General features: G+C 40.6%; 1 long non-coding RNA gene across 1 annotated transcript in view; it reads left to right on the forward strand.

Moving 5' to 3' along the window:
• Positions 1-13,373, forward strand: part of LOC127583064 (uncharacterized) — a 49,124-nt gene extending 35,751 nt beyond the window's left edge. Inside the window, exons 3-4 of the long non-coding RNA XR_007958202.1 lie at positions 12,346-12,424; positions 13,239-13,373. This is a non-coding gene — a long non-coding RNA (uncharacterized LOC127583064). The remainder of the gene's footprint in view (positions 1-12,345; positions 12,425-13,238) is intronic.
• Positions 13,374-19,054: the final 5,681 nt, after the last annotated feature.

Raw genomic sequence — 19,054 nt, forward strand, 5'->3', positions numbered from 1 at the left:
AGGAGGAGGAGGGGTGGTCTGACCCTCCCATCTGCAGTAACTGCCAGAGAATCAGGGACTTATGGACTGGAACTTTCAGTCGTCTATCTGCTCACCAACAACCCTCGACCTGATCCATGGTGCAATTTGTCCTTGACCATGAGAGATCACTGCCAGTGTTGCCCACAGGAGGAGTGACTAGGGCTATTGCTGTATTCTGTAGGATAGCGGGTAGATTCTGGAGTGATTAGGGTCTTGGGTCAGTGGAGGAAGGGGGGGGTTTTCAACGAATGATGCCCGAGGTCAAGGGTCGGTGGTAGTTCGGACTGAGCCTGGTTGCTAGGATTGGGGCTGACAAACTTAGTGGTGTGCAGACTATAAGTCATGGTTGCTGCTGAATATTGGTGGTAGCGATTAACTAAGTGGTGGTGTAGGGTTGGGCTTGGAGCATGGGACCTCCATCAGTCGCTTGAAGGATCACATGAGTAGGGGTTCAGGAGGAATTTTAGAGGCCTTTGGAGAGTTGGAGAGTCAGAAGGGGTGGGGGCTGGAGTTGGGAAGACTGGGTTTAGGAAATTGGGGCCTGGACCTCAGGTAGTTGGGAATGACATTGGTTGAGGTGTGGTGATAAGGGAGCAAAATGCTGGAGGAACTGTGGGGCAGGCATCATCTGTGGAGGGAAATGGACAGTGGATGTTTCAGGTCAAGACCTTTCGTCTGGACTGATGTTGATGTTGATGGGGATGTTGACGATGGGGAAGGGTGGTTGGTGTTGTGGGAGACATGGGACAAGAAAACCAGAAATAAGTATGGGACTTGCCTGACAGTGATTTCAATCCAGGATTGTAGTGTGGAGATCTAATTACCCTGGGAGTGTCCAACTAGTCGCTGGTGGGACTATTTGGCCAAGACCCCTTCAATTTCCCAAAAGGAGTATTGTAGAAGAAATCAACCCCCGCACTTGGAATTACTGGAAATACTCAGGAGATCAGCCAGCATCGGTGAAGACAGAAAAACAATATTTCAGTTCAATGTCCAATTATCAGAACTGGGAAAGTTAGAAATAAAACTAATTTTAAATGGAAATTGAAAGGGACAGAGAGAACCAATGGGAGGGAGGAAACCAGGAGACATTGAATGACAAAAATGATGGTGATATTGGCTGAAGGAGACCGGTGAACATGGGTGAAACTTGTTGAGGAGGCATATATAAGAGGAGTTGTAGGAAATCTGATGACAGAACCTGCTGGAAATGTGAGGAACGAGACCCGAATGGATGATTATCTGAAATTGTTGAAGTCAGTGGATTCCAAAGGTTGTAATACACCAAGCTGGAAGATGAGGTGCTGTATCTTGAGCTTATGTTGAACTTTGTTGGAACAATGCAGGAGGGCAAAGAAAAAGGTCAGGAAGTGAACAGGATGGAGAATTAAAGATAACTGGAAGCTGAGGATCAAACAGACAAATTCACAGTAGCTCTGTGAATTTGTCCAAAACTTGGAAAGGAAAGCGTTAATTAGATTGAATAATAAAATTTACAATTGGTATCTATATTTTATGGTAGTCTTAGTCTCTGAACTTGATTTCTTTCAACTTCTTTGCATTTCAACAATGAGCAAGACAGTGATGATATTGTTGATTTATATCAGAGAGGTGCAGAGATACATCTGCAATTCTTTTTTCTCATCACACTGTAAAGAAAGAGATTTGACATTTAATTTTCTTTCTCTTTCTATTTTGAGAAACATTACTCTCAGTTGACTATTCTTATTTTTTTAAATTGCAAATGTGGTTATGGGGCCGTCTCAAATAATGAACAGCAAAATTCCATTGTACAACTCAGAAATCTCCAGCAGGGGTCACAATTTTCCAAAAAATACGGTGGCAATTCTCCTCTTAAAAATATGCAATCAAGCAGCACAGCATGGGGACCTCCAGCGCATACAGTCAAGCTTGCGGGGGTGCAACGTTCTAATGGACATGGTGTGCAATGCATTGTGTATGTTATTATCAGAAATCTCAGGTCTTCTCTGGGTAATTGTCTGTTGGAAGCAAAGTTGTTAGAGAAACAGAGTCACTCTTGAACTCTTGTCACAATGGGACTCTTAAAGTGGGAATTGCCAGCCAGACAACTCTGACAGTCACGGGACATTGTGGCCTTGGAGATGGGCACCTGGGGCAGCGAAACTGGTGGGCTGTGTCCCCAACAATAAAGAAGTCAAAGACTTACCCAACAGCAGGCCACTCAACCTTTGAAACTTTGACCAAGTCAGGTATGGGCCTTTGAACATGTATGCTGGCTCAACCTTTCACCTTCTGCCAAAGTCGAGGCCCATACCACTTATAAAGCCATAATTTCCCAAAGTGATGACAATTATGAGTTGCACTCTGATTAGCAACACAACAGTGTGCTCACACATATGTGTGTGTTATATGTTCATGAACTATGATAGAAATTGCCAAGCGATGCAAAGGTTGGAGAATGAGTCTTGCTGTAAAGTTCTGTCATAAAGCATGTAAAATTATCATACTATAAAACAGAATTTCCATCCCTAAACTGCTGGAAGCTTCTGCGCTCTTTTAGACTGTCTCACTGTGTCTCGTTCAGTTTGTTTTCTTATCCACAATAGCTGTGAAGTAACACAGCTTAGCAAGGCGGTGGAAAACAAAATTCTTAGCTTTATTTGTTTCTCTGCAAGCCCTCATTAAACAAGTGTTCGTGAGAGCTGTCTACTAAGTTCTGTCAGAAGTGTAGCTCTCTGCACTGAAAGGACCTCTGGCTTTAACATTTGATGTCAAACCTCGTGTTTACAGAATCATTATGTGGGATCACTGAATGGTGAGTCCTCTAAGTGTGGCTGTGCAAGCAGCTGAGAACATGAGCATGTGGATCCTAATTAGGGAAGTGGAGTTGATCAACAGGACAATTACCAGGGGGATGACGTTGAACAACTTGTAAGCAGCCGTTATGCTGAGTTGTTTTCTGTAACCAGATCTCATGCTCCCTTTCTGCAGGGGGAAGTTGTGTGGCATCAGATAACTAAAAAAAGAAAATTGGAATAAGGAGGATTTGGCAGATATAATTTTCCACCAGAAACGTGAACTTGAATTGACACAGATGTTGGACAGGAGCCATGTTCTTAGTTATTTTGTTTGACGTGGCAATTTCAGAGCTTCTTAACTGAAATCTATCAGTCTGTGGGTGAAACCATACTGAAGAAGAGAAGTGTGTAGGAATTCAGATTTGCTAGCCTTTGAATGCAACACATTGTGTGTACCTTAATGTTATGGGGAATTATGTGCACAAATGCCCACACTTTGCCCCTGCTTGCCATCCTACTGTGCACAGCCTTTACTGAAGCCATCAGCTGAGGCCATCCAGAGGTGAAAAGGGGTGATGCGGTTTATCACGGATCCGGCTCCCAATAATCATCTAAAAAAGGCATTAGGGACACACATACATTTTGGCATCATAATATAAAGTTCCCACATTCTAGCCCTTCCACAAGGTATCAATTCCTGTACACTTCTCTGGCCTGCAGAGATTAACAGAGAATGTGGGAGTTAGTCCAGTAAGCCTTGTGGAAAAATACACAAAACAACTGATCTATAATTTGTGTAGCAAAGTGTTACGTGTCTGGTCACTGAACTGTTTCCATGACAGGATCCTGGGGTAACTTGAATCTGGCCTCATAAGTGAGGGTAAATAATAAGGTAGCAAGAGGTTTCAATTTTCAACTGTTTCCTCAGAATTCTTCCACAATATATTGAGTCCCACACAGTTAGAGCACCATCATTAGTACTTCCAACTCCTCCCATTTAAAAAACAATAGCTTTTCCCCACCTCTCTGTCAGCAAATAGTCTCATCCAAAATGGGCATGGACTCATTTGCAAATTCAAACCCGTTTAGATGAAAGTTACCACAATTTTCCATTCACCATCTGGAATAGCCTTCAAAGAAGTTCCACGTACAATAGAACTCTTAAAGGGGCAGAGGATTTTTAATCTTTTAATTTTATTTTACAGTTTTTAGACCAAAATTTTAGTACTTGGCTTTATTGTGACTTTTTACAATTCCATGAATGTTTTCATCCGATCATAAGATTTGCTTTGATGAGACTATTTTTCTGCGCCAGTAAAATAGGTCCATGATTCTCTTCTAAATACCTATTTGTAAGTGAAGCATTTACAGGACTTTGGGTAGGGCTAAAAGAAAGTTGAGGCATGAAGGAAGGACTCCTCCAAAATAAACAAGAGGGCAAGTTGTAGAATCTGTAGAAGTCGAAAAGCTGGAATTAAGTTAATAATGCTCTTTAATCCTAAATTATTCACATTTAAAGGAATGTACAATTCCTACCATGTCCTGTCCATCACTATTTGGTGAATTCTGTAAGTCAGTTGGTTCTATCGCTTCCATCTTATCAAGTTCATCATCTGGGATGTGTGAATGTATCTTGGAGCTGGCAACCACTAGCGAGAAAGTTTCACTGAATTTCACTGTGATGTGTTGCCTTGTTTTGATGGCACCCTTTCAGGCCTCCAGTAACAGAAGAGAGACAAGCTTTGGAAATCTGGTCCTAGCATGCATTTTGAACAAAGCTTGCATTATTTTTAAGATAATAAAGCTGTGGAAGAGTTGGACAGTTTTGTGTATGTTACATGAAAGTGAAAGTAGATTTAGCATTTGGATGGCACCTGCCCTTTCACCTATCGTAACTCAAGTATATTCAGGGCAGCAAACAATCTGCTGGAAGAACTCTGTGGGTCGAGCAGCCTCTGTAGGGGGGGAGAGGAATTGTCAGGATGCAGGGTTTCGACCTGAAACGTCAGCAATTCCTTTACCCCACAGATGCTGCTTGACCCACTGAGTTCTTCCAGCAGATTGTTTTGTTGCTCCAGATTCCAGTATCTGCAGACTCTCAATATGGACTCTCCATATTGGGACAGGTTCGTCAGCTTCTGTGCAATAAGTCTTCTGCCAGCTTGGCTCCATACCTTTTTTTTAGTATATGTTATCTTGTTACCAGTTTTGTCTTGCAAGTTGAAGGAGTACATGCAAAATAAAAGAGAAGGAAGACAACTGCATGTAAATGAGTATGGCTCTGAGCTGGGTTGCAGTGTTTTTATACATCAAGGCACTTGGTATGTTAAGGCTTTAATCTATAAATTACAATACAATGTATACCTTGCAGTAAAGGAGTATATATGGTAAACAGTAAAACAAAAGTGAAGCGCGATGTGGTTTAAATTTGTAGGAATTAACTTCAGCAAGAAATAGGGAACGAATTGACATTGTATATAACTAGTAAATGGCTCTGGTCAGTAGCCTTTCTTTGACAACTTCTTTAAACATTGATTACAAGTTCCAAGCCTGTAAAATGGTCACCTTCTGCATCTGCTCTTGAGGTACTGCAGAGAGTGTACAAAGTGTTGATACCAGTTGCCTTCACCTGCTGCTCTGTTAATTTCCTGAGGAGGATGCCCAGTAGTGGTTAACAGGACAACCCTTGAATCGTTGGTTTGGCTGCTATCTCTCTGCTGCTTTTCTTAAGGGCTCAGTTTTATTAGTGGGTGTGCTATCAGTAGGTAGCTTCCAAGAAACTATTGGTACACTGGCTGTGATGCAGCTTGATTTCAACAGACGGAAGATCATGATAGTTCCAGCACAAAGGGAGTTGTGGCTGGCTCTGAAAGTCTAAGGCAAAATCAAAGTTGAGTTTATTGTCATATGCACAAGTCCATACATGCACACGTGCAATGAAAAACTTACTTATAGCAGCATCACAGGCACATAGCATGAGAGACACAACATTCACAAGAAAAAGATAAATTATACATGAAAGAACACAATTAGAACAAAAACGAAAAGCGAAGTCCATTGTAGTGCAAAGTGGTCATTGAAGTGAAGTAAACCCTGAAGGTTTACTTCGGAGATTCCGGTTCCTCTTTCCACATTTTGTTGTCAGTCCTATTTTTATCCAGCTAGGTTTTCAACAGACTATGAAAAATTTGTAAACTCACCACAGCCTTTGAAGAAACAAATAAAACATGTTGACCTTAAAGTGACCACTCATCTTTTAGAAGCTGGATCCCTTTAAATTCTGTCTGTAGCCTGATAATTGTAAATTATTTAGCTCAAACCTGCCCCTCTATGTTTAAATCTCAGTAAGAGGCTCATTACTAACTAATTGCTTATTGTACACTGTCTGAGCTGGATACAGATTAATTAGTAGCCTTCAAAGAGAAATGGCAAAATACTTGTACTAACAAGGAAGATATATAGGATTTGGGAAAAGAGTGGGGAAATGAAACTGGATTGCTCTTTAAAAAATCCACTGAATGGGCTGAATGGTCTTCACCTGTGCTGTACTATTCTACGAGTTTAGTTGTGTATGAAATAAGGATATGCCTTAGGATGTGATTGGTTACTGTTGGTTCTGAGTAAGATTACTGTAGCTTCAGCAGCTTTTTGAGGCAAGGGTTAGCGTAGTTCCACAGTTACTTTTCATTGTTGTTCACATTAGTTTCTTTAAATGCCAAAGCCTGGAGTTTCTGCAGTGATTCATCCAATGGAGGAGCAGAGGCACCTCTGGGGAAACCATTGAGAAAGTTAAAAAAAAATCCCCTTGAGCATTTACATTGAACTGTCATGAAGTTTGTAATACGAGATCCAGAGACCTTGCAAAACTCTCCTTCCAGGTTCTGAAACAATTTACATTGTACCCAGGGAGGATGTTTTGGGAGACTTATACTCCTTTTCTCTCAGTGAGTACAATGTCTGTATCGAAAGTTAAGTGAAAGATTTCTTCAGAACTCAAAGGCTAAGGAATGATTCTCAATTTTTTTTTGTTAATGCTGTTGCAGAAGTTTGACAGGAACTGTGATTTACAGTTCAGAGAAAGTGATCTCAGATGTGTCACAGAATTCCACAGCAAGTATTTGCATTCGTGGCGATGAGATTAACTCCCTCGCTACCCTGTTGTGTTAACTATGTCATCACTGTAACTTCCACAATTAGTTCAGAATTTCTTACTGGCTTCTTTCAAAGGTTTCTTGAAGTGGGCTTGGTTACAAACAATTATACATCTTGCAGTAACCAAACTTTTGTTTGATAGTAACCAAATGTTTTACTTGCTCCCTTGTGGGATGTGGTATTGCTGACATGGCCAGCATTAAATGCCCATTCTGACTTGTCCTTGAGAAGGCAGTGGGGAGCCAGGATTTTGAGCTGCTGTAGGTCTTGAGATGGAGGTGCTCTTACAGTGCTACCTAAGGTGGAATCAGAATGCCTTTGTGCACCTTGCTAACCCATTTTGGGGGAGGTGAAGGTGGGGTGGGGTTGGTGGTTAAAGGTCTACCATACCTTAGCTGTGGGAAGCATGGAAAGAAATTGCTGGGGCCCTGGCAGAGAGTTTTGTATCTTCCTTGGCCATGGGTGAGGTACTGGAAGACTAGAATGTGGCTAGTGTTGTGTCTTTATTTAAGAAGGGCTGCAAGGACAAGCCAGGGAACTAAAGGCATGGCATGTTTGGTGGGTAAGCTACTCAATGGGATTCTGAGAGAAAAGATGTATCTTCATTTGGAAAGGCAAGGACTGATTAGGGATAGTCTGCATGGCTTTGTGCATGGGAAATTGTGTCTTGTGAATTCAATCGAGTTTCTTGAAGAGGTGACGGAGATCATAGATGTTGACCACATGGACTTCAGCAAGGCCTTTGACAAGGTCAATGCTTGGTAGACTGGTCTGGAAGGTGAGATAACATGGGATCTACGGTGAGCTAGCCAGTTGGATACAAAATTGGCTTGGTGGAAGGAGTCAGAGGGTGGTAGTGGAGGGCTGTTTTTCAGACTGGAGACCTGTGACCAGTGGTGTGTTGCAGGGATTGGTGCTGGGTGCCCTGAAGTTTGTCATAGATATTAACAACTTGGATGAAAATGTAAGTTAGTATGTTTGCAGATGACACCACAATTAGTGGTGCGGTGGACAGTGAAGAAGGTTGTTTAAGATTACAACATGATCTAGATCAACTGGGATAGTGGGCCAAGGAATGGCGGATGGCATTTAACTCAGGCAAGTGCGAGGTAGTGCATTTTGGGAAGTTAAACCAGGGCAGGACTTACACAGTAAATCACAGGGCCCTGGGGAATATTGTAGAACAGAGAGACTTAGGGGTTCAAGTACATAGTTCCCTGAAGAAGGCGTGTGGCATGCTTGCCTTCAACAGATGGGGCATTGAGTACAAGAGTTGGGTTGTCATGTTACAGCTGTATAGGATGTTGGCGAGACTGCACCTGGAATATTGTGTGCAGTTCTGGTCACCATACTGTAGGAAGAATGTGACTGAGCTAGAGAGGGTGCAGAAAAGATTCACGTGGATGTTGCCGGAACTGGAGAGCTTGAGTTATGAGAAGAGACTGGATAGGCTGGGACTATTTTCTCTGGAACAAAGGAGGCCAAGTGGTGATCTTACAGAGATTTATAAAATCATGATGGACATAGATAAGGTGGACGGTCACAGTCTTTTTCCCAGGGTAGGGGAGTCTAAAACTAAAGGGTGTAGGTTTAAGGTGAGAGGGGAAAGATTTATGGAGGACCTGAGGGTCGAGGATTTTTACACAGAGGGTGGTGGGTATATGGAATAAGCTGGCAGAGGAAGTGGTAAATGCAGGTACAATTACAACATTTAAAAGACATTTGAACAGGTACATGGACAGGAAAGGTTCAGAGGGATATGGGCCAAATGCAGGCAAATGGAACTAGCTCAGGAACACACCTTTGTTGGCATGGACCAATTGGGCTGAAGGGCCTATTTTTGTGCTGTTTCACTCCATGACATTTCTGTGCGTCTGGAGTCACATTTTGGCCAGATTAGGTGAAAAGGATGGAAGTCTATAACCTGAGCAATGAACCCTGTTTCTGCCACCCCAGATGCACCCTGACCTGTTGAGTGTTACCAGCATCTCCAGGTAAAGAGAACAGTTTTCTTTCCCTGAAGAACAATTTGACAATCTGGGACTGTCAAGTCACATTAGCAATACCAGCTTTTTATTTCTAGATAATTGAATCAGCTGGATGTAAGTATTCCAGCTGTTGTGATAGGATCTGACCTCATTTCAGAGGTTCTTTAGTCTACTGTATTATGAGACCAGTAACAACCAATAATGAAAATAAAAAAAACTGCAGGTGCTAGAAATCTGAAACAAAACAGAAAATTCTACAAACAGTCAGTAGGGCAGACAGCACCTGACAGAGGAAATCAATTAGTGTTTCAAGGCAAAGACCCTTGGTCAGTATTGGAAAATAAAGAAAATGGGTTAGTTTTGAGTTGCAGAGGGGATGGCAGAGGGGTGGATTGGACAAAGGGAATATCTCTGATAGGATGAAGTCAGGATTGCCACTAAGATAAAGTGCAGGTTAAATTATCTGGTTGATAGGTTAATGAGGGAAGTTTGAGTGAGAGAGATCATGAACAAAGGAAAATAAAAGTTATGAAATGAGAGAAGTTAGAGAGTGAGAACACAAATCAGAGGGCTGTAAAAGCTGTGAGAGGCAAAGCGGTAGATTACACATAGCAGCTCAGGCTGTTAATGGAGAGAGAAGAACTGAGCCAACAGGATGGATGGAAGACCTGCAGCAGAACTGGAGAGGAAGTCAGTTACCTGAAATTGTGGATTTTGACATTGAATCCAGAAAGTTGCAATGTATCCAGGCAGAAGACGGGATGGTGTTGCTCAAAGTCCTCATTATATCTGGCCAACAAAAAATAGGTCAGAGCGGGTGGGGGTGGGATGAAGAATTAAAGTGGTAGGCAAAAGGAAGCTCAGGGTCACTCCAGAGAAGGTTAGGCTGCACCTGTGGTGAGACAAATAGGGTTAAGTGTTCAGGCTGATGGACTTCCATCATCTTTACTTGGTTGGGCCAGAATGTGAACAGTAGCATAACCACAATGCTACCATTCCCAAAATTGTCTAATGTCACCTTCAGACTTCATTGTATTAGATAACTGTATAAAATTAATGGTAAACTTTGTCTTGTCTCAGCATAAATTTTACAAGGCTGGGCTCGTATGGAAACAATTATGCAACAAGTTTACTGTTCCATACTTTGTAAAGTTCATTTACTTCTCAACTCAGTTAGTGTAATTTAGTGATATTCTTGTCCAATAATAAAATGAATCTTAGGCATTTGAACCCCTCATTGATGGAATCCATCAGTAAAAGCGCAAGAGTGTCTAGACAGACAATGCACCTATAGATTGCATAGCTTAATGAGGCCAGTGAAGGCATGTATTCTAATTGATTTCTCTGTGATTCTAGGCCAGTGGTTCTAGATTTTATATTTGTCTTGATTGCATTAAAACATTTTTTACAATCAAGACTGGTTGCATTGGCTTCCATGTAAAGAGGAAGGGGTATTGAAGAAGTGGAGTGATCAGGTCAGGAAGTAACTGGGTAGAATGGTGAACCACAGTCAGGGCAGGGACTAGTGGTGGAATAGAAGGGATATGGTAATAGTGGGTGGTGGTGGGGTTGCGACAGTTATGGAAGGGATGGTGTAGTGCGGATGACAGTACTTAACATGAACTTGAAACTGATTGCCTCCGCCATAGTGTTCAGGTGCATATGTCCAACTCATTGCTAGTGTCCCTTCTCGATTTGAGATGAACTTGCTCTGTCATCCAACCAGATGCAATCAAACTGCCATTGAAAGATATCGGGGTTTGGATAGAAGAAGGTGAGAAGTCATGGTCACCTAGTGGAGACATGTCTGCCTCAGCTTTGTGTGCTTTCTCTCTGGGATGCTGCAGTTCTACCCCAGAGGAAAAACAGGTGAAGAGTAATAAACCTCAAAAACTTTCCTCCTGTGTTGGATGTTTATTCCACAATGTATATTGCAAAACTGCTGCTCTCACATTAGTTGTTGTAACCTTGCTAATGTATCTATTGCAACGCCTTTTGTAGAATCTTCCAATTTCAGGCGAGTATAAAGCAGTGGCTTTTGGAAAGGTCACATGACACCCTCAGTGATGTTGAAAAATCCTCTTCTCCTATCATTTTCCTTCCTATTTAAATATTTAGATGTCATTTCCTCTCAACCAAAGCAGATGGTGATGCTCCTTTATCGAGGTTACTGGTACCCATGAGACTTGCTCATTAATTTTGATTTAGATTGTTTAAAGTATTTGCATAAATATTGATCACAGAACAGACACAATGGAAACTCCTTCATTTAAAAGATTCATTAGATGATCAAAGAGCATGAATGCAGGGCTGCCCAAATTTCTGGGATATTTTCAAGTTGCAATAGAAAGCTGGGGGCTGAAATTGTTATTGGCACTTCTGTGCACACATCAAGATAGAGCATGGAGGCTGCCTTAATTAAATAGATGCATCTTAAAGAGCACATGAAATGAGTATCATTTCAAAGAAGAATATGAGTAGAAATTGGTTATATTTTTCGTAAAGAAATGAATCATTCCAAAGCAGTTAGGTCCCGGGTTTTTGAGCCATTACTGAGAGAAAGTGTGGATTGTCACACTGAATAGCAGATATCTTGTTTCACAAAACTGGAATTATTTCAACTTATGAATTGTAAATAGAGGTTACTACTGTCCATGGTATCTTCAAGTTCCTGGAAAACTGAGGCAGCACCACTCTATAAACCTGATCAAATGAGTTCTAAGTACAGGTCATCCCCAGGTTACAACAGGGTTCCGTTCCTGTGAACCTTTCGTAACCCAAGCATTTTGCAAATCGGAAATCTGGATTTGAACTGTGTACCCACACAACAGAAGATGCCTGCAGCCCCATAGCAGCTGGCAAATCCCTCCCGCTGGTCTCCCAAATGCTTATTCACATGTATGGGCTGTATATAAGTCAGGTGTTCGTAAGCTGGGGAGGACCTGTAATATACGGGATAGGAACTCTTTGACGTATAATAATTTAATTCCAAATTTAGTGTTGGTCCCCACTCAGTGTATTAAGCTGGCAGCTTGAATTGATCTTGCCTTTAGCTGATGGTTCTCTTTTAACATCTCATTCTCCCACGTCAACTTTGCTGCTTGGCTCAGCACTGAGCCTTAGCATCTGATCCTCTGCTCCTGGACATTGGCACCTCAGATTTTATTTGATGCCTCCTACGTACGCGCTCCCCAGATGAAGCTTTTTATATTTTCCTGTCTTTCTCACCCTCAGTCAACTGGCTCCACCATCATTTGTCCCATTCAGTCCCTCCTGGTCTCCTTCCTATGGTTCTCTATGCCCCTCTCTGCTTTCATGGGAGTTTAAAATTTGTTTTATTGCTAACTTTTGCCAGTTCTGATAAACGGGTCGTTGACCTGAAACATGTCTTTCTCCCTCTACAGATGCTGCTTGATCCCTTGAGTTTTTCCGATAGTTGCTGTGTCTCCTGTTTGGCGAGCTTCATTCTGATGTGCTGATGAGGTGAGCTAGATGAAATTCACACTTGGCCCCTTGGTTTTATGTCAGGCTGGCTGGTAACTGGGACATTGCTCATTCACTATCATTTAAACTATTTAACATTTTTTATTAGAATTTTTATTTTCCAATTATTTCAATTTTCTGGAACAATTTTCAAATGTCCTCGACTATCAGAGACATTTAAAAATGGTTCTAAAGGCCTTCGACAACAGTGAGCAGACAAAGACCATCCAGACCTTTCGGAGATGTTCTGGGGATGGGGTCTTTGGATCTGAGATCTGAGGCCTGCTTACAGTACGGACCCCTCTTGTGGAACACCTCTTAGGTGTGTGGATGATCAGGTCGGCCGGTTCTCCTTAACAGGTTACTGCGAATGAATAGGCACCACAGACATCAAGTGTGGGCGGCAGGCCAGATTCAGGATAATCTGCCTAATATTTAGCAATGGATAACTTATTCACAATTTAAATGGAAAACTTATTCACAATTTAAGACAACATCACAGAACTAATGCTATAATATTAATTTAAATAACAAAATAATCCCTTAGTTTTGAAACCTACCATTTTTCCAAAGAACATATGGAGATAGTTTCAAAGCTATTTGCTACAGAAAGGTTCATTGCACTTATGTGTTTACAGCCACTTTTGTAATTTATTGCATCTAAACGGGATTAAATTGTTTTAACACATACAAAACAAATGCATTTCAGTTACCTCTGTCACTTCCATTCAAATATGAATTTACATTAACATTAATTAACACTAATTGATTTTATTGATACAGTCACAACTGAAAGTTTGTTTTTGACATCCAGGCAGCAAGTTTGTGGATATTCAAAATAAAATGTAAAGGCCAGGAGCTTCCACTCCAAAGTAACATCTTCTTCTTTGGCAGTCCCTCCAGTCCAAGGATGTACTGAAGACTTCAGGCAGCTCATTAGTCAGCAGAAGACTTGAAGCAACTGGTGTTTAATTTTCAGAAGTATTAACATTTCTTTAAGTATCATTAAAAGAAATCCTTTCTCACAAACTACTGCAACTTAAAGCAGAAATGATAAATTCCATAGTAATCTTATCATCTAAGAAGCTACTATAAAGGCATTTTATTTACTTTGGCCAGATCAGAGTGAGCACAGCCAGCCAGAGAGATACTGAAGAACTGCAAACTGAAAATTGCAGACAATTGTTGATCATATACATGTAGAATAAATTTACGCTGACTGCCTGTTACGTCTGGAGTTTTGCATTTACATATTTTTCTGGATTACACTTAAATCAACTATTCAGTTAATAATTAAAACAATTCAACTTTAAGAAGAAAGTTACCTCAGATGGTGCTCATGGGACGACAGCTCATCAGCTGAGAGTCCTACAAGAATGAAATAAATCTGTGGAGAAAGAAGCAGAGTCAACTGTTTCTGTTTCGAAATTGGATCATGTGTCTCCATGTTTTTGTGCACTAGGTGAAAAGTTAGTTGCATGGAGTATGTGATATTCCTTTTTTGTGCATCTGAAGCACTAATGCACAGAGGAATCTGCACATGAAGTTAGTTATCCAACTATATGCACTACATGGCTGGACTCCATTTACAACAGTGCCTCCAAAGCTCACTATCTCGAGCCCCAAGAAGGACAAGGGCAGCAGAAGCATGAGAACACCAAATCCTTGCAAGCCATACGCCATAAATTGCCAGTCCTTCATTGTCACTGGATCTAAATCCTGAACTCCCTACCCATTAGCATCCTGGGAATACCTTAACTACTACCTTGTCAAGGCTACTTAGGTCTGGGCAATAAATGCTGATCTTTTCAGTGATCTCCACAAATCAAAAAATGAATGAATAAAAAATTTTCATTCATATGTGCATGACCGTGTCATAGTGAGGCCATTTACATAGAAGTAGTAGTTGAGAGCTGCTTTGCCATGATTTAAGTGGGATCTTCGTGAGGAACTTACTTACTTGTCTTTTTCTTCATGCTTTACACACCTGCCCCGTGTGATCCTCACTCTCGCCCCAAGACCACTATCTCCCCTTACCAATTTCTGACTCAACTAAAACCCTTGCTCCTTATACTTTTCTATCAAACCCCTTCTCTGGGGCTTTGACTTCTTATAGTGTAATGCCCAGAAATGGGCACAGTGGGCAGGTTTCCCCTGACCAGGCCCTTGTCTCGTGTTTGCCTCCCTTTCAATCCCTGCAGTCACATTAAACTCTCGTAGACTGGTGACTCCCAAAATCCTCAATGCCTGGCTACCATGATTGCTCCATAGAGCAGAGTTTTCCATGAGCTGTGAAGATTCTTAGACAATGCAAACAGTGATGGTCTTCAGACAGCCTTTTCCACTGTCGTTAAATGTCTCTAATGACCCAAGACATTTAGAAACAGCAGATATACGTATAAATAATAAAATAAAACATAAATTATTGTAAAAAAAAACAAAATAACTTATTTTAAATCACCTTAAATGGGTGTAAATTAATTAAAACATCAATATTAATTAAAATATGATAACAAATTCAAATAGTGTGACTTTGCTTACCTTTACAATGAAGGTCAGTGACCCTTTCTAAAATGAATGGTGTAAAGCTGAAGATTAATACACTGAGCGTATTACACTGCTTCTCAGCTCTGGAATATTTGTAGCTGCCCCTGAATTTAGTGCTGAATCCAGGGATCGAATGGGAGCTCAGCTTTGTGTTGGTAAATAAGGCAATTATCAATAGTCAGTGACCAGCTCAAAAGTCTATTCAGCTAAAAGAAAGCTCCATTGTCAATGCGTTTGTTCGCTAATACCATGGCTGCTAGTTTCCTACCTTCTTCATCCCAAATGAACTGATGTGCACACTGCAGCCAGCTGGCTATCCCCTATAGAACTACTGGCTAGCCATAAGTATGATCCAGCCCAATACTACAGTGGAGTCCAGTGTTGTCCAGGGTTTCATAAAGGTTTAGCATTTACCTCAGTATTATATCCCTTAATTAATAAATGCAGGGATACTTTATACCAGTCCACTCGTCCTGAAAGGTGGGGAGGGTGTTGGAGGTATGTGGGGAGTAGGGGTGATGGGGGGGACTTGCATTAACTTTGGTGGTGATGGTTATGTATATACAGAAACAATCTCCCTGCAACCCCTTTATGGTGCAGGAAAATTTACTGCTGTTACTGATTCTGATCCAGTCATAACTGCTAGAAGCTGCTTGTGGCCATCTGCTAAAGACAGGGCAGGGATCAGAATGGTCTTCCTTCATGTCTGAACAGTGCATGTTTATGTGAAGAGTGACCATTTGAACCAGGGGTCAAATAGCACCTGGTGATAAAGGAAGCTTACCTCAATGAGGCAGTTCATTCAGAAGGAAGAGTTTAGGAAATTAGTAACCACTGGCATTAATCAACCACACATTGGCAACAGTGCTTTTTTGTGATTTATCCATTCATGGCATACTTGAGTTTATTGTCCATCCCTAATTACCCCTTAATTGTCCAGTACATAGGTTGGTCTGGTGTAACAAGTAGCCCAGATTATGTCAGGATGGTATGATGTAAATGGACTAGACAGGTTTTAAACAATTTAAACAATAGCTACTGTTATCAGCATTTCTTTATAATATTATTAACAGAAAGCTATCTGTTTTCATAAACTACTGCATTGCAAATTAAAACAGAAACTGTAAATTCCATTGTAATTTCATTATCTGAAAGGCTGCTACAAAGTGATTTTATCTATTTTGGCAAGATTAGAGGGAGCAATGAAGGGCACAGGGGTACTAAAGAATTGCAAATTAAACAGGCAGCTCTGGCGGACAATTGTTAATCATAGATGTGCAGAGTAAATTCATGCTGATGACCCTTTTCATCTGGAGTTTTGCATTTGCGTCTTTCCAGACTATATTTTAACTCGCACGAATTAAAATGTCCCAGCTGCCACAGTCAAACTTGAACTCTTGTCCATGAATCAATGGTCAAGAACTCCAGCCATTAGGCTAGTAACTTAACCACTATGCTACCACCCTGCTGTCAGGATAGGTTCCCTAACCTAGTGTCTGTTCAGAAGCTTGAAGTCCCACTCCACCAGGTTCAAGAACAGCTACTTCAACCATTTGGTTCTTGAATCAACCAGCACAACCCTAATCACTAGTTTAGCAACACCATGACTACTTTGATCACTTTGCACTAAAATGGACTTTTTTTTGTTCTAGTTGTGTTCTTTCCTGTGAAAATTGTGTATGATTTGTTTAATTTATGTTTTTCTTGCAAATGCTGCCTATATGATGCCATGTACCTGTGATGTTGCTTCAAGTAAGTTTTTTTCATTGCACCTGTGTACACATGTACTTGTGCACATGACAATAAACTTGACTTTGACTTTGAGTATTGAAAGTGGCCTTCTTTACTGAGGGTGTGAACTCAAGGCCAACAGCAGTAGAGGATGGCAGCTTACAAGAAATAAAAGCAGCCACTTTATCAAATACGTAAATGTTCAAAGTGTGTTGGTGGTTCATACAGAAAGCCCGAGGCACATAAAACGAGGAGATAGCTTGTTAAAAGAAATAAAAATCTTATGCATCCCCATTATGAGCAAATGATGATGAAGACTCTCAGAGATATAAAAACTGAGCTGTGTCAAACAGCTGGCCCTGGAAGAAAGACTGAGAGGAGGTGAATGGGTTGGAGAAGAGGAGGAACAGGAGCATAGGGAATTTTATTTTGTTTTATAGTGTGTTTGGAGGTCATAGGAGGTAGGCAAGCAAGTAGAAATGTTTTGGAATGAAGCCATTCCACAAAATGAATTGACTGATTAATTTGTTTTCTATTCCAGTAAAATATGCTGCAATCTATAAATATATAATGGAAGGGTTTGTGCAACTATTTTGTGTTAATTTTATCTTCCCCTGGAAATGGTTAGAATTAAATTATTTACAGTTCAGCCACATGTGCAAGTCTCTTCCAAATAGAACCTTAAATGTATGTCCTCTAGTACTTGACATTTCTACCTTGGGAGAAAGACTTTGACTGTTTACCCGATCTATGCCTCTCATAATCTTATAAACTTCTATCAGGTATCCCCTCAGCCTCCGATGCTCTAGAGAAAACAACACAAGTTTGTCCAACCTCTCCATATAGCTCATACCCTCTAATCCTGGTAAACCTCTTCTGCACCCTTTCCAAAGCCTCCATATCCTTCTTGTACTGGGGCGACCAGAATTGCACTCAATATTCCAAGTACGGCCTAACCATAGTTTTATATAGCTGCAAAATGAGTTCTTGACTCTTATACTTAATGCCCCAACCAATAAAGGCAAGCACGCCATTTGCCTTTACCACCCTATCTACTTGCATGTACACTTTCAGTGAGCTATGGATTTAGACTCCAAGATCCCTCTTTACATCAATGCTGTTAAGGGTCCTACTATTAACTGGATACTTGCCTGCAACATCAATAAATGTAAGGAAAAAAGAGGTGACTAAAATGGTGTTCATTTTTTTTTGATAAATCTATTTGAATTGAATTTAATATTATTTGTGATATGGTTCTATGTGTGTTTAATAGCTTCTTGATGATAACTTTCAATTAGCCACATGTATATGGAATTTCCACAGACAGTTTTTGGTTTGTTGGATTGGATTGAAAGATGGTTGGAAAACTGGGATAACCTGGTGAATTGTCAAAAGTGATTATTTTAGCTGACTTTCTGATGAAGTTATGGTGAAAAAACTGGAAAAGCTCTATTGGAGAACCTTTGAATTTGGCTGTGAGAAGATGCCTTGTGCTCTAGTGAAGGTTCCATCCAGTGCTCTTGTACATTTATGTGGCATTCTTCTCATTTTCCCATCCCCAAGTAGAATTCATATAAGACAAAAAAGCCCTGCCTTCTCTCAAAGTAATTCAACCATGATCTGCAGACAAAAACACAACAACACAGGAAAATAGGAGCAGGAAAATGCAACCAGGCCCCTCAAACCTGCCTTGCCATTCAAAATGATCATGGCTGATCTATGCTGCCCTCAACTCCTCTTCTGTGTCAGCTCCCCATAATCCTTAATTCCTGACTGGGATAATTATAATAGTTGTCAATGAATAAATGCAGAGTGATGGATCTATACCATTTGAATTTTGTTAATTAAAAATTCTGGAACAGCATCAATTATAACATCCCCAAAAACTGTTGAATTTGTCAAAGAATTAATTATTCAACACTGTGCTTCAGAGCAACTGTGTCTAAGTTCTTAAAGCAAGGTAGTTTTTAAGACTTTTTAAAATATTTGACTACAGTATGACCAAGATTTATGAGGCTGAGCAGAGGGTTAGGATTAGGTTCAAGCAGCAATTTAGATAAATACATGAGAAATGCATGGCTGCTGATACCTGCTATGCAACTCCAAACTCCACTAATGTTTACTTTCAGTAAAATGCTCATGTCTTGACCTTCCTTCCAATAATCAAGGTCAGGGCTGAATGGGAGATTTGGACTCGCTTTACTTTTATATTCTCCCTGACAAATTCTGCTCTCTCCACAAGCTTTTAACAACCTATTACCAGTCGTCAACAAAAGAGTATTTTCTCCTTTTCATCATTGCTTTTCAGTTCTTTCTCAAACTATATCATGTTTAAACTTGGAAAAAATTAGA

This window comes from Pristis pectinata, chromosome 25, assembly GCF_009764475.1.
Source record: "Pristis pectinata isolate sPriPec2 chromosome 25, sPriPec2.1.pri, whole genome shotgun sequence".
NCBI lineage: Eukaryota > Metazoa > Chordata > Chondrichthyes > Rhinopristiformes > Pristidae > Pristis > Pristis pectinata.